At 42.3% G+C, this 23456-nt stretch overlaps 1 protein-coding gene and 1 pseudogene across 2 annotated transcripts in view; one reads left to right on the top strand and one right to left on the bottom strand.

Moving 5' to 3' along the window:
• BORCS5 (BLOC-1 related complex subunit 5) overlaps positions 1-23456 on the bottom strand; it is a 117776-nt gene that overhangs the window by 4704 nt on the left and 89616 nt on the right. The gene's annotated exons all lie outside the window — the stretch shown is intronic.
• On the top strand, positions 12639-13013 carry LOC129010042 (AP-3 complex subunit sigma-1-like; annotated as a pseudogene).

Genomic DNA, 23456 nt, shown 5'->3' with positions numbered 1-23456 from the left:
ATGTGTGTTATTTGTACCTTGTTGAGACCCTGAGATTTCTATCTCCCTATATGAGGGGAATTCTGGATGTGGAAATCAGTCAGGCCAAGGCTGAATCTGGCTCTGTCACATGTATGAGCTGCTAGTACTTATCCCTTGTGTCTCAGGTTCCTCATCTAGAAAAAAACTAGGAGCAGATGGGCGTGGTGGTGTGTGCGTGTAATCCCAGCTACTTGGGAGGCTTAGGTGGGAGGACGGCTTGAGTCCAGAAGGTCGAAGCTGCAGTGAGCCATGATCATGCCACTGCACTCCAGCCTGAGCGACAGAGTGAGACCCTGTCTCTAACAACAACAACAAAAATCCCAAACTCCAAAACGCATGTTCTTCACTCACTCCTTCTCTTCCCTGGACGGCTGCAGTTTGGCGGTCACTCGGGGAACACTGCAACGGAAGTGTGGCTCTCCCTGCCAGGGCCAAAAATGCAACCAAGGCTCCCGTCCTTACAACAGACCACATTTGTCAAACTGTGAGGACTATCTCATGTGCCCTTCTCCCCCATTAAAGAAACTGCGGGTTCTGGGCTCCCCTTGCGTGACTTCTTCTCTTCCCCTTAAAGAGGCTCTTTAGTACCTATCACCCAGATAAAAATAGGGAGAGGAGACCACCATCGTGTTGGGCACCTGCACCCCTTCCTCAGCATGGACCCCACTTCCACCCCCTCACCCCTTGTTTCCTTCCCAGGCCAGGAGAAAACAGCTCAACTACTGAGGCCCACACTCCTATCCCGAGATTCCCAGGCTCCTCCAGCCCTTCCTTCTGGTTTATTCCCGGAGCACACCCCTTCCCGACCCTGCATCAGGACAAGGGCTCAACACCCGGTACCACAGAGCCTCTGAAAATGGCTTCGAGAGACATAAAAACAAACGAACGAAAACACGGGGGAGCAAAGCCAGCCCCAGGAAAACATAAGTTCCCTTTTGTTATCGTCTGTGGGGAGGGCCTGAGGGGCGGGAGGCGACTGAAGCACATCAGTGCTGCTGTCCTCTGGCGGGCCTCTTGCTTGAGTGCCTGCAGGGCAGGAGGAGCAGCTAGTTGGGCAGGGGGAGACGGAGAAGAGAAAAAAAAAGAAAACATCGGAGTGAGAAACTCCAAATAATGTGGAAACAATGCACACCTTCTGGGGTTCTCTGCAGCCCTGTCTGGCACTCAGCACTTTGGAAGTAGTGAGCCAGGAGACTCCTGCGGTCCTCACAGTCACCCGCCGGGCCTTTTCAGGGTGGCCTTGCAGTGCGCACTGAGAAACACTCCACACACCTGAGAGACAGCGGGGCTCGGGGGAGCCAGGTGGAATCCTGAATTGGGAACCTTCTCGGGCATCACATTTTACTTGGCGGGGCATTCCTGGCCCTCCACCCCGCAACCCTACCAGCCTAGACGCTTGAAGAGTTTCTATCTGAAATGGCCTCCAAGGCTCTAACTTATCAAGTCTAAAGTCCTTGGCAGTCAATCCATCCTTGATTCACACCTGATGAAGACTGTTCACAGCCATCGGCACCAGGTACTTGTCAAATGGCATGTACTTCCCTACACATTTCCACATCCAGCTGGGGCCTGTGTTTAATGTTTCCAAAGCTTTTGTAAAGGCACTTTCTGTTAATGCTGAGATAAGCACACTGAGTTCAAACAGGTTGTTCATGCGTGCTGACATCATGTCTTACTTCCATTATGCTCCACAGAAGAAAAAACCACAAGAGGAAACTTGAGTTTGCGTGACTTTGAAGATCTCACAGTGACAGAACCTACACTGGACCCCAGCTCTCCGAAGTCCAGCAGCTCCCCTCTTTTACACATATTTCCTGAGCAAGACCCTTGTACCACTGATGCTCTATGAGACTTTTGTTGGCACGTGGCATGGCATTAAAGAAGACTGGATCACATGTAGGGAAAGTTATTACCTTTTAAATGTTTCCCCCATTCTTTGTTGCAAAGAAAGTCTCAACTTGGTGCAAGCAACAATGGACTATCTGGAAAAGGACAGTAAAACGGTTGATGCCTATTTTTGATGTCTCTGACCTTTGCTCTTGAGGTAACGCTGTCCCTGATCCATAATTCCTGCCTTTACTCCATGAACCCCCAGACACATGCTCATTGTAACACATTTGACATGACTGTAGGCAGTAAACCAGTACCTCATGCAATTCTGAATCACCATTTTGACAATCTAGGGATATATCCTTATTTGCCTTTCCTATTTCTATTTTTGGCACATGGATTCTAACAAGATAACATATATACTAATTGTCTTCTGGATAAACAGAGGTGTTATGATATCACCTAGGGTTGCCTCACTGAACACTCCATAGCCATTCAAAAGACCCAGCTTGGCCAGGCGTGGTGGCTCATTCCAGTAATCCCAGAACTTTGGGAGGCTGAGGAGGGCAGATTGCCTGAGCTCAGGAGTTCGAGACCAGCCTGGGCAACACGGTGAAACCCCGTCTCTACTACAATACAAAAAATTAGCCGGGCATGGCAGTGTGCGCCTATAGTCCCAACTACTCGGGAGGCTGAGGCAGGAGAATCACTTGAACCCAGGAGGCAGAGGTTGCAGTGAGCCAAGATCGCACCACTGCACTCCAGCCTGGGGGACAGAGCGAGACTCCATCTCCAAAAAATAAATAAATAAAATAAAATAAAATAAAATAAAATAAAATAAATCCAGCTTCAGACAGGGCAATCTAACCATCCAAGCTGGAGCTAAAGGGCAACCACGAAGCTGTTTGTGAAATGGATAGTCACAATTTTTGTTCACTACACTCATCAATCCATTCATCTACCAATAAAACAATGGTTAAGATTGCAGGTTCTGGAGTCAGACCACCTAGGTTTAAGGGCCACCCTCGACCCAGTATCTATGTGATTTTAGAAAATTACCCAGAAGGGTGATTCCATGAGAGCAAGGATTTGGTGTGCTTTAAACCCTGCTGTATCTCCAGTACCCAGCACATAGCAGGTCCTGAATAAATATTTGTTGAATAAATGAATGAAAATATATGTAAGCCTCGGTTTCCTCATCTGTAAGGTAGTGGGGATAACAACAGTGGCTACTTAAAAGACTGTCCTGAGGATTAAATGACATTCTGCAAGGAGAATATTATCATCCTGCCCAGCACACAGTGAGCACTGGGTAAGTGTGACCTATTAACACATAGGCAACAGACAGTTATTGAGTAGCATCATGTGCCATGTGCCATGCACTATGCGAGGTCCTAGGATAGATATTGAGAACCAAAACTACTTACACCCACACAGCTTACCGTGTACATTAACATGAATTTTCTTTTCCACTGTTTCTGTTAACATGACTTTACTATTCCAGGAAACTCAGGCCCAGAAACATACAAATTGCAAATAACTTTGTTTCAGGAACTTAAAAAAAATTAAATGAATAAACTAGCTGATTTTCAAATAGAAAGTGAACAACTCTTTATTCTCCACAACTCTTGCCTCAAAACCCTCGCCTTGCCGTAACACATGACCAAGTTATAATCAGTGGTGTGTGCGTGCAGAAGTCTCTCCTGGCAGCTTCCAGGCACCTTCCTGGAAAGGCAGCCGGCATGCACTCTTTGTTGCTTCTCTTCTTCACTGTCCCCTCCTCCACTCTGCTGCTGCTGAAATGCAGGTGCACCCTATGCAGACCACGAGAATAACAAAGGTTACATCTCTGAGTTGGCAGATGATGAGCTAGAAGCAGCCTGGGTCCATGAGGATGTTTATGTGTAAGAGTAGACCAGGCCTCAGAGAGACGAATAAACTTTCATTTTGTATAAGCCACCATCATTTGGAGTTTCTGTAATACTAGTTAATATAATCTTATACTGACAGATATGAATGCTGCCCAGGTGCAGTGGCTCATGTTTGTCATCTCAGCACTTTGGGAGGCTGAGGTAGGAGGACCATTTGAGCCCAGGAACTCAAGAGCAGCCACGACAACACAGTGAGTCCTCATCTCTACAAAAAATAAAATAAAAATTAGCCAGGTGTGATGGAACACACCTGTAGTCCCACCTGCTCCAGAGGCTGAGGTGAGAAAATTGCTTTATCTCAGGAGGTCGAGGCTGCAGTGAGCTGTGATCACACCACTACACTCCAGCCTGGAAAAAAAGAGCAAGGCCCTATTGCAGGAAAAAAAAAAAAAAAAAAAGAATGCAATAAAGCCTTTGTCTTCAAGGAACTCATCATTTACTCAAGCTCATACTTCAAACTTTGCCCTAAAGATTCATATACCATCTCTGGGGGCAGTCCATTTCAAAGGACAAGGGAAGAAGAAGGGGAGGTTATTTGAGGATAGAACTGCAGGCCTCATTAAGGTATTAGGCATCTGTAGAATGTGCTCAAAGTTGTTCCAAATACCTTATATGGATGGTGCGGGCCCATCTGCCCACTTGGCTGGTCCACTCAGTACATGAACTCAAAATATTAACAAATAAAATCCAGAAATATACAAAAAGGATAATACATTATGACCAAGTAATGCTTATGTCAAGGAGACTCACTTTTTCAACATCTGAAAAATCAATCAAAGTAACTTGCCATTTCAACAGAATAGAGGTTAGAAATCTTTGATTGTCTCAATGGATATAAGAAAAAGCACTCAACAAACTGAACATGCATTTATTATGGAAATTTTCAGCAAAGTAGGAACAGAAGGAAACTTCCTCAACCTGATAAAGGGCATCTATGAAAAACTTCCAGCTAACAATATAGTTATTGGTGAAAGACACTTTTCTCCCTAAGATTAGGAACAAGGCAAGCATGTCTACACTCTTACCACTTCTGTTCAACACTGTACTAAATGCAGTAGCCAATGCAATAAATTAAGTAAAAGGCAAATAAATTAGAAAGGAATAAGCAAAAGGGTCTTTATCTGCAGATGACATGATAATACACTTAGAAAATCTTTAAAAATCTACTAAAAACTATTAAAGTGAAGTTAGCGAGGTTGCAAGATACATGGTCAGCATACAGAAATCAATTGTATTTCTACATAACAATGAATGACAGGACAGTGGAATAAAATAATACTATTTACAACTGCATCAGCAACATGAAATACTTAGGGAAAAATTCAGCAAAATATGTATAAAATCTGTACACTGATATTACAAAACATCGCTCTGAAAAATTAAAAGGGATCTAAAGAAATGAAGTATATCATGTTCATGGATTGTCAGATTCAACATGGTCAAGGTGCTGATGCTTGCCAAATTGATTAAGAGGTTCATTTGCAATCCAAGTAAAAAGTCTAGAAGGCATTGTTTTACAGGAATTGGTAAGCTGATTCTAAGTACATAGAATGGCCAAAATAATTGAAAGAACAAAGTTTGAAGACTTATAGTACTTGATTTCAGGACTTACTATAAAGCTACAGTAATCAGGATAGTGTGGTGCTGGCATAGACACACACAGATCCATAAAACAAAAGGCAGTGTAAAAATGATCTAAAAATATATTGTTAATTGATTTTTTTATTGTTGTTACAAAGATCCCAAGACAATTTAATGGGGGAAAAAAGTTTTTCAACAATTTGTGCTAGAATATCTAGATAGCCATAAAGAGAAAGAATGAACCTGGAGCCTTACATCTCACAGTGCATACAAAAGAAATTAACATGGAATGGATCACAGACCTAAATATGGAAGCTAAAACTACAAAACTTCTAGAAGAAAATATACGAGAAAAATCTTTGCTACCTTGGCCGGACTCAGTAGCTCACGCCTGTAATTCCAGCACTTTGGGAGGCTGAGACGGGTGGATCATCTGAGGTCAGCAGTTCGAGACCAGCCTGACCAACATGGTGAAACCCCATCTCTACTAAATACAAAACATTAGCTGGAGGTGGTGGTGCATGCCTATAGTCCCAGCTACTTGGGAGGCTGAGGCAGGAGAATCACTTGAACCTGGGAGGCGGAGGTTGCAGTGAGCCGAGATCGTGCCATTGTACTCCAGCCTGGGCAACAAGAGCAAAATCCTGTCCTAAAAAAAAAAAAAATCTTTGCTACTTTGGGGTAATGCAAAGATTTCTAAGTTTCAAAAAGTGTTAACCATAAAATAAAAACGGTTAAATTGATTTTCATCAAAACTAAAAACTTCTCTTAAAAACATACCATTAAGGCCGGGTGCGGTGGCTCATGCCTATAATCCTAGAAGTTTGGGAGGCCAAGGCGGGTGGATCACCTGAGGTCAGGAGCTCGAGACCAGCCTGACCAACATGGAGAAACCCTGTCTCTACTAAAAATACAATATTAGCTGGGCCTGGTGGCACATGCCTGTTAATCCCAGCTACTTGGGAGGCTGAGGCAGGAGACTCTCTTTCTTTTTTTTTTTTTTCTTTTTTGAGACGGAGCCTGGCTTTGTTATCCAGGCTAGAGTGCAGTGGCGTGATCTCGACTCACTGCAACCTCCATCTCCCAGGTTCAAGCGATTCTCCTGCTTCAGCCTCCCGAGTAGCTGGGATTACAGGCGTGTGCCACCACGCCCAGCTAATTTTTTGTATTTTTAGTAGAGACGGGGTTTCACCATGTTAGCCAGGATAGTCTCGAGCTCCTGACCTCATGATCCATCTGCCTCGGCCTCCCAAAGTGCTGGGATTACAAGCGTGAGCCACCGCGGCCAGCCAGGAGAATCTCTTGAACCCAAAAGGCAGAAGTTGCAGTGAGTCAAGATTGCACCACTGCCCTCCAGCCTGGGTGACAGACAAGACTGTCTCAAAAAAAAAAAAAAAAAAAAAAGGAAAGGCAAGAAAAGAAAGAAAATGAAAAGGCAAGCAGCAGACTGAGAAAATATTCATAATATTTTATTCCCTATGAAAATAATGGGCAAAAATAAACAGAAAGAATGAAAAAATTTCACTATATATATCAAATGACAGTCTTACATCCAGAATATATCAATAACTCTTATAATTCAACATTAAGAAAAAAATCCAAAATTTGGGATCGTTTCAGGAGAACTGAAAACATTACTGAATTATTGTTCTTGAGGGGGAAATACGGGCTAGAAATGGGATAGAGGCTCAGGGAAAAATCCTGCAGGAGATCACCTGGAGGTGGGATCTCACCTTCTTGGGACAAAGGAGCCAAAGAGGTGTTAAGAGTAAAACTATTAATAGTGTGAAGATTGTGCCCTTGGGCACTGTTAAGCAAGATGGACTACAGATTGGGGGAAAAAAATAAAAAGAGTAGGCAGATGTTACCCAGACAATTGTCACAACAGAACTCCTTTGCTAAAGCCCTGACACAGTGTGGAAAGAAAAAAATTCTGTTCAGTTTTCAAATTCCTCTAAGGACTCTGGAGACTTCTAGCTTATGACCACGATTATCCCGAATCCTATCCTTTGTCTCTGGATAGTTACTGCTGCCAAACGAGGAGCGGCTATTCATGACACTGATGCCCACTGGGGCTGCACTTCTAACCTCAGAGGGCCCTGTTTCAGGGAAGCAGCTGTACTGCCTGAGCTGGAGTGGCAGAACAGAACTCAATTGCCTTCAGATCCACTGGCTTAAATTCGCAATGGTTCAAGATTGAGCCAGAGCTTTTACCTCCGCTGTGGGTAGACCACCCAGACCCTGCAAATGACCTGTTTAGACATCTGAAATCATTCCTGAGCTCAAGCTGAGTGACTCAGAGTTTGTGGGGAGGGGAGAGAGCTTCTATAGAAGCAATAAAATAATTAATGTGAAGTTGAATAACCATTCCAGTTTTCTAACTAAAATATACAACGCTTATGGATAACGACAGTAGCATCAGACAGAACTGAGTCAAACTCTTGCTTCTGCTGATGACTGATTACCTTCATGACCTTGAGCCAGTTACTTAACCTTGCTGACCCTCAGCTGTTTTGTCCCCTAAATTGGTGACATTGACAATGCCTACCTCATAGGGTTGATGTGAGAATTAAATGAGATAAAACATATAAAATTCCTAGAACAGTCCCCAGGAAAAAGGAGCTCTGTAAGTGATAAAATGTATGTGAACTGAAACAGAAACTCTGTCTAGAAACCTCTTTTACATGAAGAATGAAAAAGCAAGATAAGAAATGTAGTACATGAAAGCAGAATAAAAAATCAAATGACATTTTGTGATATCCAAATAGACACAACATATCTATTGTGAAGGCAGGAGCTTATATGGACGCCTCATCTCGGTTACATTAACTATCTTCAAGGCTTACACAATCACTCAGATGACAACTTACCATTGTGTTTTTTGCTGACATATTTTATTTTTGTTCTGTACTTCTGCTACTGAAAATCTTACAACAGAGTCACATTACTCATCCCACAGTTTCCTGATAGAATCATTTCGCACTACGTAATAACTAAAATCATTATTTACCTACAAGTCCTTCCATGTGTTTTTAATCTATATGTTTAGCCATGAGAATAACTATTACCACTATTTGATGCTATCCAATATGGTAAAAATAAAGATACATAGGCGTACATGCGTACATGTATATTTTTCAAAAAATATTTTGAAAGCAAAACCAAAAGCTTTAATAAATGATATCCTCTCCAACAAGAGAGTACAGTGCTTCAAAAACTTTTGTTATATAAAATTTCCTGATAAAATAAGCTTTGATGCTGGTTTGAGGCAGATGGGTCATCCTATGAAAGATGTCACTGTGATTTGTTATTTGGAGACAGGGTCTCACTCTGTTGCCCAGGCTGGAGTGCAGTGGCCTGATCATAGCTCACGGGAGCCTTGAACTCCTAGGTCCAAGCAATCCTCCCACCTCAGCTTCCTGAGTAGCTGAGACTACATGCACATGCCACCATGCCTGGCTAATTTTTATTTTTTATTTTTTGTAGAGATGGGGTCTCACGATGATGCCCTGGCTGATCTCCAAACTCCTGGCCCAAGCCATCCACCCCCTCAGCCTCCCAAAGTGTTGGGATTACAGGCACGATCTACCACACCTGGCCTCACTATGCTTGATGTAGTTCTTTTCAAAGTAAAGGTAAACTTTCCAAATTAGTGACATACTACAAGGGCTTATTTTAAGTTAGAAAAGATGTGCAACGTAACAGTAAGAACTTCATAAAGATAGTGTACAACTTTTAAATTCTAAAAACTTAAGTTGTAGATATGCATGAAATGATCAAAAGCAAATTTAATAACCCTCATGGGTCAAAAGAAACATGAGTAGGTAAGCTGTGTTTCACAGTTAACAAAATTCACATCCATATGATCGACAGACTTATTTTTCTATCCCCAAGATACTTAAGTTTAAAAGAAATGTTAAAAACAAAAAAGACTGCATATGGACTTAATCAAGACTGCTTCTTTTTTTTTTTTTTAAGACCGAATCTCACTCTGTTGCCCAGGCTGGAGTGCAGTACCACAATCTCAGCTCACTGCAACCTCCGCCTCCTGGGTTGAAGCGATTCTCCTGCCTCAGCCTCCCAAGTAGCTGGGATTACAGGTGTGTGCCACCACGCCTGGCTAATTTTTGTATTTTTACTAGAGACACGGTTTCACCATGTAGGCCAGGCAGTCTCAAACTCCTAACCTCAGGTGATCCGCCCTCCTCGGCCTCCCAAAGTACTGGGATTACAGACGTAAGCCACTGTGCCCAGCTCAAGACGGCATTTAAAAAGTCACTCATCTTTCCCACCCTTTAAAGGTAATGTTTAGCTTTTAATGTGGTGTCTGTCAGTTAACGTTAGTCTCAAGGTCAATTTTTATTTGATCTCAATAGATATCTCACTTTCTCTGCACTCATTCTACATTTAAATTCCTGTTCCCCAAGGAGGTCAGTTTAGGAATATGGAGGCTGGGAGGAGGAGGCATGATGGATGGGTCAAGGCCAGCTAACCAAAGGCTGCCTCTTTTTAGGGTTCTAAATCCATTCCCAGCTTTGTTCTTTCTTTGGGTAGATTTCCTTCTGGGTTCAAAATGTAATGAGCAGGCAGTGATATGTAATTCTGCTCTTTTATTGTAAGTACTTTGTAGCTAAAGGGGCTAAATGGAAAAGTAACAATTCATCCTGTTTTACAGCTATTCAAATAATACATTCTGAGGTCAGTAACAATCTGTTATTTGAAGATGGGCATATTGCTGATTTTTAGCAATGTAAGCTCACCCTTCAAATCCCTGACATCACTAATAATTCATTATCATTAACAAAGTAAGTCAGAAGGCCTGAATTTAAATCCTACTAGTTGGTGAACTTGGGCAAATCACAAGCTGACTCTCAGCTTCCACTTTTTAAAAGTGGGGATAATAATGGCTAATATTCATCCTACCTCACGGCAGTGTTGTAATGGTTATAATGAGATAATATATGTAAGGATGATCTGAAAACAGAACACTGCTATAAACATGTATGTTTACATTATTCTAACAATGAATGGCAAAATATGCTTGGAAGTTTTGTTTTGCATGGTAGTAAAACTAAAAAGTTCCCAAATCATAATCACATTCAAAGAAAACTGCTACATATTTTATATAAAGCTTCAATATCCACCCTTCTCAGATGTTTCTGAAATTCAGAACTACCAATTCTCCCAATTAGGAAGCAGTTAGCCTAACTATATAAATCAGTACTGTCCCTAGGGCAAAATCTGGCCTTGGAATTATAACTGAAGCCATTTATCCAAAGAAGATATACAAATGGCCAATAAACACAGGAAAAGATGTTCAACATCACTGGACATTAGAGAAATGCACATCAAAAGCACAAAGAATACAACTTCACACCCACTAGGATGGCTCAAATTAAAAGGCAGACAATGACAAATGTTAGTGAGGGTGTGGAGAAACTGGAACCCCTGTGCATTGCTGGTAAGCATGTAAAATGGGACAGTCATTTTGAAGAGCAGTTTGGCCGTTTCTCAAAAAGTTAAACATAAAGTTACTATACAGCCAGCAATTTCACTTCACATACATTCCCAAGAGAAGTAAATTATATGTTTACCCAAAACCTTGTACATAAATGTTTATAGCAGCATTATTCATAATAGGCAAAAAGTAGACACAACTCAAATATCCATCCACTGAAAAATGGATAAACAAAATGTGGTCTATCCATAGAATAAAATATTGTTCATCCATAAAAAGATATGAGATACTGATATAAGCTACAACATGGATAAACCTTGAAAACATTATGCTAAGTAAAAGAAACCAGACACAAGGGCCACATATCACATGATTCCCTTTATATGAAATACCCCCAACAGGCAAATCCAGAGAGACAGAAAGGAGACCGGTAGTTGCCAGGGGATAGGGGAATGGAGGTATGGGGAGTGACTGCTGATGTACATAGAGTTTCATTCTAGGCAGATGAAAATGTTCTGGAATTACATAGTGGTGTAGCTGCACAATCTTGCAAGAATACTAAAACCACTGAAATGCACACTGTAAAAGGGTGAACTATGTGAATGATAACTCAGTTTTAAAAAATAATAAAATAAATGTATTCAAATACATTCAATTCCTTCTCCCAGGCCTCCGACAGATACCAGTAATGCATCATGGTTATTCTTTAAATCTGACTTGGACTCAGAACCCTTCCTGACACTGAACCCCAGATGGCCACTTTCGAGTTTACGAAGATGAAGAAACCCATTTGGGAATCCTGGACTAGACACTATGAAAGTGGCTCTAAAACAAATTGTTGAGGCTAAGTAAAACATTTTTAATCCTAAAGGAAGGTGGTAGCTGAGTCTGCAAGACAGACAGTCCAAGGTAAAAAGCTGTGTTCATAAGATCCTGGATCTTTACATTAACCATACCATGCATCGACTAAGCCCAAAACGAAGTGTGAGATGCCAGTTCTCAGCAATTTCCTTGAACCTTCAAGCCTGCTTATTTTTAAATGGACTCATACTGACAGCATTCATTTTTTAAAAAATAAAAACTATATATTTACAGCACACATGTTTTGACATACATATACATAGTGAGATGATTTCTATAGTCATGCTAATTAAAATATCCATCTCCTCACATACTTACCATTTTTTGCTTCTGACACCTTCTTCAAGACCTTTCTTCCACTTTGTGAACCCGGTGCTTGTGTTTTCATACATCGGCTATCCCCCGATTTGGTCTTTGACTCATGGTATTCGCTGTCTCCACTCCGAAGAGTAGGAGGCCCATTGCCACAAATCAAGATATGGCACATTCTAGCCCACCTGCCACCTCTATCCCCACCAGACCATGGCTACTTGACCTGCAGTAGAGATTCAGACAGATTATAAAGGTTAGGGTATGACAGGCTGCAACAAAACCTTTCAGGGTCAACTATGCGCTTTCTGGCTGGCTGACCCTCCTCCAGATCACCATTCCCATGGAGGGTTTGGGAGTATGACTCTTTCCTGGACGCCTCTCTCTAGCACAATGGACAACAATGGGCAAATGTTTTCCTTAATTACACCACAGGCTGAATGGCACCAATTACCACATTCTGGACACTTTGAAGTGACCTTGTTTCTGAAGACAGTAGTTTACAACGGCAGCCTGTAAGAATAAACTCTTGCCGGCGTGCGGGAGGGAGTGGGTGGGGAAGGATCGCCGGCGAGATCACCAGTCGAGGCTTGTGTGCCGGGCCCCACCCTGGCCCCCAGTGCCTACCCGGTGGGCCCGACCCAGCCATGATCAAGGCGATCCTAATCTTAACAATCACGGGAAGCCGCGGCTCTCCAAGTTCTATCAGCCCTACGTATTTGTGGAAACATTAGACAAATGTTTTGAAAATGTTTGTGAACTGGATTTGATTTTCCATGTAGACACGGTTCACAATATTCTTGCAGAAATGGTGATGGGGGAATGGTATCGGAGACAAACATGAATGGGATTGTTACACAAACTGGTGCACAAAATAACCTGGAAAAATGTGAGGCTGGCTTAGTGGGAGCTCCAGCCTGTGCTGTATCAGCTGTAAAAAATGTGAATCTTCCTGAGATCCCAAGAAATATTAACATTGGTGACATTACTATAAAGTGCCAAACCTGCCCTCTTTTAAATAAAAATTTAAAAAGGCTACTCCCAGGTAAAATCCAGGGGGGAAAGTCATGTAAGTTTATCAAAAATAGAGGAGGACAGTCAACTTTTTGCTCTTGGATTTAAGTCAAGGTACTGTATAGAAGCTGTGTAAAATCAATATGAAAGTTCAATGTTGCTTTTTTTTTTTTTCTTTTTTTTTGAGACAGAGTCTCGCTCTGTCGCCAGGCTAGAGTGCAGTGGTGCGATCTCTGCTCACTGCAAGCTCCGCCTCCCGGGTTCAGGCCATTCTCCTGCCTCAGCCTCCCGAGTAGCTGGGACTACAGGCAAGTGCCACCACGCCCAGCTAATTTTTGTACTTTTAGTACAAAAAAAAGTACTTTTAGTATTTTTAGTACAAAAATTAGACAGGGTTTCACCACGTTGGCAAGAATGGTCTCAATCTCTTGACCTCGTGATCCGCCTGCCTCGGCCTCCCAAAGTGCTGGGATTACAGGCGTGAGCCACTGCGCCCAGCCAGTTCAATGTTGCTTTTCTTGCTCAGTGATTTTAAAGAAATTGAGTAGTTCCTATGTGATTTATTTATTTTTCTAAACTGCATTCCTGTGCCTACCGACGGCATGCCTCTATGTATTGGCTACTACAGTGTTTTAAAAAGTGTTTGAGATATTTCTTTAATTACGTACAATCTAAAATGTTGGTGTTTTGTATGGATCACAAGTGCGGCATTCCTTAATTCCTTCTGCTGTTTGTCATACAATTGTTAAAGAACCAGATATGTATTGCATGAAAACGTTATGACGTTTTCTCTTAAATAAACTCCAAGGTAACTGGACTTCTAAAGCACCTTTCTGTTTGCCTGATACCTACTTTAGCAATAATTTTTTTTACAACCCTCTGACTCAACAAAGTAAAGTATATTTTATCATTGTTAAAAAAAAAAAAAAGAATAAATTCTTGCCATTTATTCTCATAGGCGTACCTTTGATCTGTCAACCAGAAAAAAGAAATCCCTCTCTGGTAAATTTCCCTCCACACACTCTAACAGAAACAAAACTGGCATCCATATCGGTGGACTATTTCTTTTGGTAATCAATGCACACCATATTAGAATGATTTGGAAGATAGAACCCAGTATATAATATACATGAATTCTCTAGTTATTTTAATTATTGTAATAAAATAATGTATAACAGTTACAGCTGCTGTCCATTAAGTATCTACTGTCAGATACTGTACTGTGCAGTTTACATACATTATCTTTATACCTCACCACACTCTCATAGGGAAAGTGTCACTCTCCTATTAGAGATGAGAAATTAGAGATTCAGAGATGAGAAAAGGTGCCCAGGGTCACATAGCTGGTACTAGCAGTGAAGCCAGAATTCAAACCCATGCTTTTTGGCCCCATTTTTGCCTATTTTTTCTGAAGAGCTAATTAATTCAAATGTCAGCTCATTTCAATTAAATACATACCATGTTGAGCAGTGTGTTTAATGCCTTTTTGAAATCCTTAAGAGATGAATTTAAATGGCAATTTTTTATGCTGTCAAGCGGAATGGAAAAACACTTTGGTGTTTACTTTCCTAACAAAAAAAATAACAAATTACCAGACAAAACATGGACATTTACAAAACAAAAACTGAGAGGAGACCAAAGGGAATAAACTGTTAGCAGATAAACTTAAATGACATTTTCACTGGCAGTTCGTTTGTACATTTTGTACTCTTGACATCTCACTTGTACAAACATTTCACAATTCTTGACCTCACCGAGGGGGCTTAGACAAAGCAATCTTCATCTGTAAAAGGAAGGAGGCGCAAGGGTCCTGAGCAACCCCCTCCTTTTATGGATGAAGACTGCTCCCAGAGTGGGCAAGCACTATCCCTAAGCTCACACAGCTGGGACTGACGGGGCCAGGACTGAACTCCAGATCTCCTGATTCCAAGGGCCACCACACCTGTACTAAGTGACCAGACTCTACCAGTGACATTTCCTTTTCCATAGTTTGTTCTACTATGCTTTACCCAATGAATTATAACTGTGTGTGAAAACTATGATCTAAAGTGAAGCTTTTCAAGACAATATTTCTGACCATAAGGGAAATAAAAATCTATCATTAATCAGTGTCAAAAACCAAATGACAAAATCCAATCAGACATCTCCACGTCAATCAGGAATAGGAACCTGCTCAGTGAGCCTGGATCTGCAGTGAGAAGGGCATCAGTCAAAATTGCACACATGTCTGCTTCCTTCTGAATTACGTAAACCTTCCCTGGCTCCTTATTAGTGTACTGCTTCCTGTTGCACAACGACAAACAATGAGGCCGACTGTCGCCAATGTTTTCATTAATTACACCACAGGCTGAACGGCATCGATTTCCACATACTGGACATTTTGAAGTCACCCTGTTTCCTCTGTTCAAACAATGTATCTAAATGTCTCAGAAAAAGAACAAATTTTATTCAGGTCTTCAAAAGAATTAAGCGATATCAGAACGGCAGGAATTTGAATTGCATGACTGTTCCAATAATTACTTCATAACTTGCCCAGTTTCCCCTGATGCCTTCTTACCCTTGGCATCACGTCTAGGTGGGAGAGTGGGACAGAAATCCTAACACCTTTAAGCAGCTTCCAAAACTAAGCAGGCAGATTACACCTCCTCCCCACAAAAGGCTTTGCAAATGGCATTGATGGCAGCAAATCAGGAAAAGAGAAAAACATCACAAGTAAAAATAAAAGTCTGAGGGACAAAAGTCCCACTCCTCCCTTTCCTTGGGAGAGCTTTCCTCGGGTCCCATGAAAGACAGCGGTGTAGGGCACGTAGACATCTGAGATCTTTTGCCTCCTGGAAAAGGCCCCGTCTGTAACCAAGCACCCCAGCCCTTTCTGACTAATTCGAGGCTCCCTCTCTGCAACCCCTCCAGAGTGGCAGTGGGGAAGGATGAAGCTCCTCAGCACGAGTCCACTCTCTGTCTACCTTCTGTACCACCACAGTCCTCTGAGACAATGTTAAAAAGGCCCATTCTCCAAAGCACGGTTGGAAGTATAAAAAAGTTATCTGCAAGGTAGGCAGAGTTGCCACTTCAAGAATGTAAATGTGGGGTCTTCAGGGCTATTTTAAAGTGTGGTTGCATCCTATAAAGACTGCTTTTGAGATGCTAAGTATACTGTGACACTATGCGGCAAGTATTATAAAGGAATACAGGGTAAGGGAACATGCTTGAACACTGGGCAAGAGCAGGAGACAGGATGAAAGACTAAGACCTTAAAGAATTGAAGACACGGCCGGGCACAGTGGCTCACGCCTGTAATCCCAGCACTTTGGGAGTCTGAGGCGGGCAGATCACGAGGTCAGGAGTTTGAGACCAGCCTGGCCAACATGGTGAAACCCTGTCTCTACTAAAAATACAAAAATTAGCCGGGCATGATGGCAAGCGCCTATAATCCCAGCTACTCGGGAGGCTGAGGCAGGAGAATCTCTTGAAATCAGAAGGCAAAGGCTGCAGTTAGCCAAGATCACCACTGCATTCCAGCATGGGCAAAAGAGCGAAAATCTGTCAAAAAAAAAAAAAAAAGAAAAAAAAAAAAAGAATTGAAGACAAGGTCAGGCGCGGTGACTCACGCCTGTAATCCCAGTACCTTGGGAGGCCAAGGCGGGCAGATCACCTGAGGTCAGGAGTTTGAGACCAGCTGGCCAGCATGGTGAAAACTTGTCTCTACTAAAAATACAAAAATTAGCCGGGTGTGGTGGCAGGCACCTATAATCCCAGCTACTTGGGAGGCTGAGACAGGAGAATCCCTTGAACCCGGGAGGCAGAAGTTGCAGTGAGCCGAGATTGCGCCACTGCACTCCAGCCTGGGTCACAAAGAGCAAAACTCCGTCTCAAAAAATAAATAAATAAATAAAAATAAAAGAATTGAAGATAATGGAAAAAGAGGTGGAAAGGAAGCGCGGCTTTAGAGTTTCGAAGGTGGACGTTAGCTCTGAGTCTGCATCCCAGCTCCACTTCGACAACTGTGTAACCGGGAACACATTCAGATCTCTGAATCTCAGCTGATTGTGAAATATAGCTGATATATGCAAAATGCCTATTCTAGACCTGGCACATGGTAAACATGTAAAAACGACAGCTGTAACATTATTGCTGCTGTCACTACTACATCAGGTGAGGGGCTGGAGAAGCCTCCACAGATGCAGCAGGTGGATACTGAGGAAAGGCTCCAAGACATGCCACTAACCTGGACTCCCCTTTCCGATGTCCAGAATTAAAGAGAGGTAAAAGTAAGTTTGTATGACCGAAGTGACACACTCCACATCTTAAAACCTGAGCTAAGGTAATGAAACAATGTAAAACTGGACTATGTGCTCTATAATTCCCTCGTGTATGCACCCAAACCATGTGTGAACACAACCCCTTTTTGACTCAGAGAACAGAGCTTAGCAGTGGTGCGTGGGTAAATATTTTACAGTTAAAATTCTCCACCCTGTGCCTGAAGAAAGAACCAAGATACTGCACATGGGACGATGATGATATTGGTCTAATGATTTGGTATACTGCCACTGGGGCTGTCTTGTGCTCCCGGGCAGGATGCTAGATGGCTGCTCAGGACATCAGGCTGGAGCCTGATCTAGAGTCCAGAGGCCCATGTCATTCCCCATGCAGATGGCTGAGGCACTGACTCAACTTTACCACATAAACTGTTCCAGCAAACACTTCCTATGCACCAAGGAGGCATAAGGAAGGAGGTCCCTTGTGATCAAGGGAAACCAGGACCTCTGCATGTGCCAGGCTGTCTGGCAGTTGCTGATGGGAGAGCAGGATTCCTCAGGCAGAGAAGGGGAGCAGACGCCAGCAGGACGGGGCACAGCAGAAGTCAGGGAGCAGGAGTGGAGGCTGGATATTTCAGGCCAGAGCCATCTGAATTTCACGGATTTTGCAGAACACAACTATGACTATTACAATATATGATGGAGAGGCAGGTGAGTGACAGACTCCAGAGAATCTAAGTCTCGGCAAGGGCAAAGAGAGAATTCGTAAACTTCCAGGTAGAAAGGGGAAGAGAGGAGGCTGGGGGACTTTGGGATACAGGAAGAAACCATCACTGAAATGATGCTATATTACACCACTAATGCTCATACTTCTACAGAATAACATTTTGCAATCCCTCCTTGTCTGGCTGCATTTAAAATAAATGACTTTTACTCCCCCAAAATAATCCTTTCTTTTACATAGCTCTGTATGGTCCTGCAGAGTGCTTCCACATTCATTATGCCTTTTGCTCTGGGCTGCAGGTTGGCTGTCATGGGCAGTTTCCAGCAATGGTGTGATAGGACCTTGGACAAGTGAAACACTCTCTACTCATGTGTAGAATGAAAACTATGGAGGATCGCCAGGACGTCAACTAAAGTCTTACAATATTAGAGTCAGTCTGTCAGCGTGGGCAGAAGAAAATTAAATGCTGCTTCAAGCTTTAGGGACATCTCCTGATGAAATCCTTTGGGAGTCCCTGAGATCTAAAACAATTCAGAGATGTTTTTAAAAGGAGTACAGATCTGCAAGTCTCCTACCAACTAACAACAGAGATAGCAAATAAGACTCTAGTTCAGAACATTCAGATAAACATGACAGTGAGCAGGGTGATAGTGAAGAAAAGAATCTTGGGATTTGGGATTGCCATTGGTCAAATAATCTGATAAATTTCAGATCTAGACAGAGTTATAAAGAAGAGTCTCCTGGCTAGCTCTGTATTAACCAGCAGGTCTTTATATTAAAAGTTCCTTTCTGGGAAGGCCTTCTGTGTCGCCCCATGTAAAATTTCTATGCTACTGACATTTTGTATCCCCTTACTTTTTTTTTAATTCTTGTATTTACCATCTTACATGCCATCTATTTTATTTTTTTACCTTGTTTATTGTCTGTGTCCACAATGGAGTGTAAGGTCTCTGAAGGAGGGATTCTTGTCTGTTTTGTAGTGATATTTCCTCGACACCTACAACAGGGCCAGACACAGAGCTGACTAGTTCATAAATGAAGCAGACATGTAAAGGCATGTGCATAAAAAGTTCTCAGAAGCATATTCTTATCTTGGTGAGTCAAAAAGCTGCAGGCAGGGAGATGGAACTCTTATGAGATTCATATATTGTGAGAAAAAAAAAAAACAAAAAAACAGAAGCCAGGTATGGTGGCTCATGCCTGTAATCCTGGCACTTGGGAGGCCGATGTGGGAGGACTGCTTGAGGCCAGGAGTTCAAGGTCAGTCTGGGCAACCTAGCGAGACCCTGTCTCTACAAAAAAAAAAATAAAATCATCTGGGCATGGTGTCATGCACCTGTAATCCTAGCTACTGAGGAGGCTGGGGCAGGAGGATCACTTGAGCCTAGGAGTTTGAGGCTGGAGTGAGCTACGATTGTGCCACTGCACTCTGGCCTAAGTGACAGAACGAGACATTCTCTGTAAAAAAATTAAATTAAAAAATAAAAGAGCAAGTACTGGGCCCTACTCCAGACCCAGTGGCTCAGAATCTCTGAAGATGGAGCCTACCCATCAGTTTAAAAAAAAGAAAAAAAGGTATTTCAAATTGAAAAAAAAAAAAGTAATGCATGTTCAAGATAGAAATCTTGTAAAATATAGAAAAACAGAACAGGCTAAAACAAAATACCACTGATAATCTCATCTCTAAAGGGCAACCACAATTAAGTCACTGTCATGTTTCCTTCCATCTAATCATTTATTAAGAATATGGGTATATACCCAAAGGACTATAAATCATGCTGCTATAAAGACACATGCACATGTATGTTTATTGCGGCATTATTCACAATAGCAAAGACTTGGAACCAACCCAAATGTCCAACAACGATAGACTGGATGAAGAAAATGTGGCACATATACACCATGGAATACTATGCAGCCATAAAAAATGATGAGTTCATGTCCTTTGTAGGGACATGGATGAAATTGGAAATCATCATTCTCAGTAAGCTATCGCAAGAACAAAAAACCAAACACCGCATATTCTCACTCATAGGTGGGAATTGAACAATGAGAACACATGGACACAGGAAGGGGAACATCACACTTCAGGGACTGTTGTGGGGTGGGGGGAGGGGGGAGGGATAGCATTGGGAGATATACCTAATGCTAGATGACGAGTTAGTGGGTGCAGCGCACCAGCATGGCACATGTATACATATGTAACTTACCTGCACCTTGCGCACATGTACCATAAAACCTAAAGTATAATAATAATAATAATAATAATAATAATAATAAATAAAAATATAAAATTTAAAAAATAAATAAAGTTTTAAACTTTAAAAAAAAAAAAGAATATTTAACATAGCCAGGCACGATGGCTCGCACCTATAATCCCAGCACTTTGGGGAGGTGAGGTAGGAGGATTGCTTGAGGCCAGGAGTTCAAGACCAGCCTGGGCAATACGGCAAGACACTGTCTCTACAAAAAAAATTAAAAATTAGCCAGGTAGGTGGCACACCTGTAGTCCTGGTTACTTGAGAGGCTGAAGTGGGAGGATCACTTGAGCCCAGGAGTTTGAGGCTACAGGAAGCTATGATTGTGGTATTGCACTCCAGCCCGGGCAACACAGGGAGACCAGGGACACCCTGTCTCTAAAACAAGATTGTTCGGCCGCGGGCTGCATGCAGTCCAGGACAGCTTTGAGTGTGGCCTAATATAAATTTGTAAGCTTTCTTAAAATATTATGAGTCTTTGTTGTTGTTGTTGTTTTTAAGCTCATTAGCTATCCTTAGCATTAATATAGTTTATGTGTGGCCCAAGACAATTCTTCCAATGTGGCTGGGAAGCCAAAATATTGGACAACCCTGCTCTAAAATAAACAAAAGAATATTTAACACAGTTGAAATCATATTGAATATAAACTATTACATCTTGATTTTTTTTTTTAAACTTATTGTTAGATCTTTTCCTAATGTCACTTGGTTTTCATTGCCAGGAGGACTTAAACCAAGTGAAATTTACCATGGAACCTCGCATCAGGCCTTCTGAATCTCAAAGTTAGGCTGCAGATGCATTTTAGGAATCTAAGTTAGAAGATGACACAGATGTTCAAAATTTAGTGTACCCCTGGGCACACAATAGACTGTATTTCCCAGCCTCTTTGGAGTTAGTTGTGGCCATGTAATTGAGTTCTAGCCGAAGTCATAGGCAACACTCATAGGTTTGGCGCGTAAGAACCTCCTATCTGTGCTAGTCCACTCTTTTCCCTTTTGCCACTGGACACTATCAGCAAGGTGGTCTTTGGGGACGGCACAGCCACAAGATGGAAGGAACCTGAATCCCTGAACTCAATGGAGGAGAGTCACCCGCTAACCAGAAACATCCACCTTGAACAAGAGCAATAAATAAACTTCTGTTGCATTTGAGCCATTACGAATCTTTGAGTCTATTTACAGCTGTAGCCTAGCTTACTCTACCTAATGCAACCCTCATAACCTTTATTTTCTCTGACAGAATGAGAAAACTTATCAGTCCCTAGGATGAGATAATTGAAGAATATTGTTCTTTAAACAAGTATTTATTCAACATCTACTACATGCCAGTCATTGTTCTAGGCACTGCAGCAATACTCAAATTTGCTAAAATTCTTGTTTCTCTTCATTGAAAACGATACAGGACAGGGAATATCTTTTCCCAGCCCTGGTTTCATTTCCATAGCCCAGAAGCCCTCAATACTGGCTAGCTGGCTTAGAGACTGCAGGTGCTCTGGGGTTCCTCACAAGAGAGGAGGCTGCATGGGACCTCTGACACTGCCTGCTCTGGTGGACTGGAAATGAGCAGGGGAGGGAGAAGAACAGGGGCTCTAGAACCTGGCACTGGGAAAGATGGCAGAGCCAGCTGTCTGGGGGCATGTCTAGGGCAGGCAAACTGGGGGGAAATGGGGCTGCTGCTCACACATGCTCATATGTCATAGTCCAAAAGCGGAATGGAGTTAAATCTCAGAGCAGTCAAATAACCGGGCTCTGCTCATGCCTTGCCAAAAAACACAAGCCTACATTTCCAACAGGCAAGTAATAAACTAGATTCGGCCCTCTTCCAGGATTTCTGGCTTTTGGCAGGACAGTGCTGGTGTAAAGGAAGTGTGGGGCCAGGCCCAAGGAAGCCCTGAGCAGCATACCTTACAGTCCGCCGAACCAGAAGCAGCCCAGTCCCCCACCTGGAATTCCTGCCACCCAGGGGACCAGGTGTATTTCTTACAGAAAAGAAAGGTTGCCCAAAGGACAAGAAGGGGGGAAACTATAATTACACTGTAAGGTTTCAACCTGGAACTGATGCCAGCGTAACTTGTGACATTCTATGGGAACATAAAATTTTCTTGAAATGTCTTGCCTCAGGATTTCAGCAAAAAGAAGCCGACATGTCAATGTTCTTGTCAAAATTTGTAGTTTTGCAACAGGTACTCCCAACTCATTTTATAATTTCAGGTCAAGAAAGAAGCAACTGAAGCCAAAATATATTTAAAAGCAGCCACAGGACCCTAACAACGTTGTGATTTAAAGGAGATTCGGTTCACAGTGTCAGGGCGATAGCAACAGTTTCACCTGGCCAACAGCTCACACTCACCAGGCTTTTAACCGAAGGAGCTCAAAGTGAACACTAATGCTGGTTCAGACACTGACGCTCTGTGCAACACTCGGAACAACTCATTTAATCTGGATCAGTCTCTCTCCCTGGGAGGACACACAGTACAGGAAGTCAGGTCAAATACTTGGAAAATGACTCCAGCTGGGTCTTAAACATTACAGTACCGTTGATGGAAAGAAATCCCTGCCCAGCCCTGTGTGCAGGCCCATGAATGGCAACTCTCGTGCATTCCTTCAAACATCAGTTGAGGACCTACCATGTAAAAAAAGGAATAACCAAAAATGAAATGAAGGACTCCAAAGAGGCAGAACATAAGTAGTATGGTGCAGTGGAAAAGATGACTCACCTTCTAATACCATCTTAGTCATTAACTAATAGAAAGATACCCAGCAAATCCCATATACACTCGAAGGTCCTTGGTTTCTTTATTTGCACAATGAAAGGGCTAAATTAGAGAAGCCTTAGGGCCTCTTCATAATCCTGTGTAATCATATGGCTTTCCAAGGATTGCAATTTTTTCTTACCAGTTCATCTGAACTCCCACCACGCTTCATACTGGTTTATGTCAATACAGTATGCTTATCAACACATCTAAGAATTAAAACAGGAGTTACTAAAATCACATCATGAATGTACTCTCAAGGCCTTCAAGCAAGCACACAGGAACTGTAACAAAATAAACCTTGTGGCTTTATCTTAGTTACAAAGGCGTTCTAATCTATGAACACATTTAGCCACTGACAGCAACTAGAATGAGGCAGAAATAAGACCCAGGGCAGTGACAAGAGAAGCTCCAAAAGTCTGTGCTGCATCTTCCTGGGGCTGCATATTTGCCACCAGCC

Source organism: Pongo pygmaeus, chromosome 10, assembly GCF_028885625.2.
Source record: "Pongo pygmaeus isolate AG05252 chromosome 10, NHGRI_mPonPyg2-v2.0_pri, whole genome shotgun sequence".
NCBI classification, from domain to species: domain Eukaryota; kingdom Metazoa; phylum Chordata; class Mammalia; order Primates; family Hominidae; genus Pongo; species Pongo pygmaeus.
This window is presented reverse-complemented; position numbering and strand designations above follow the sequence as displayed.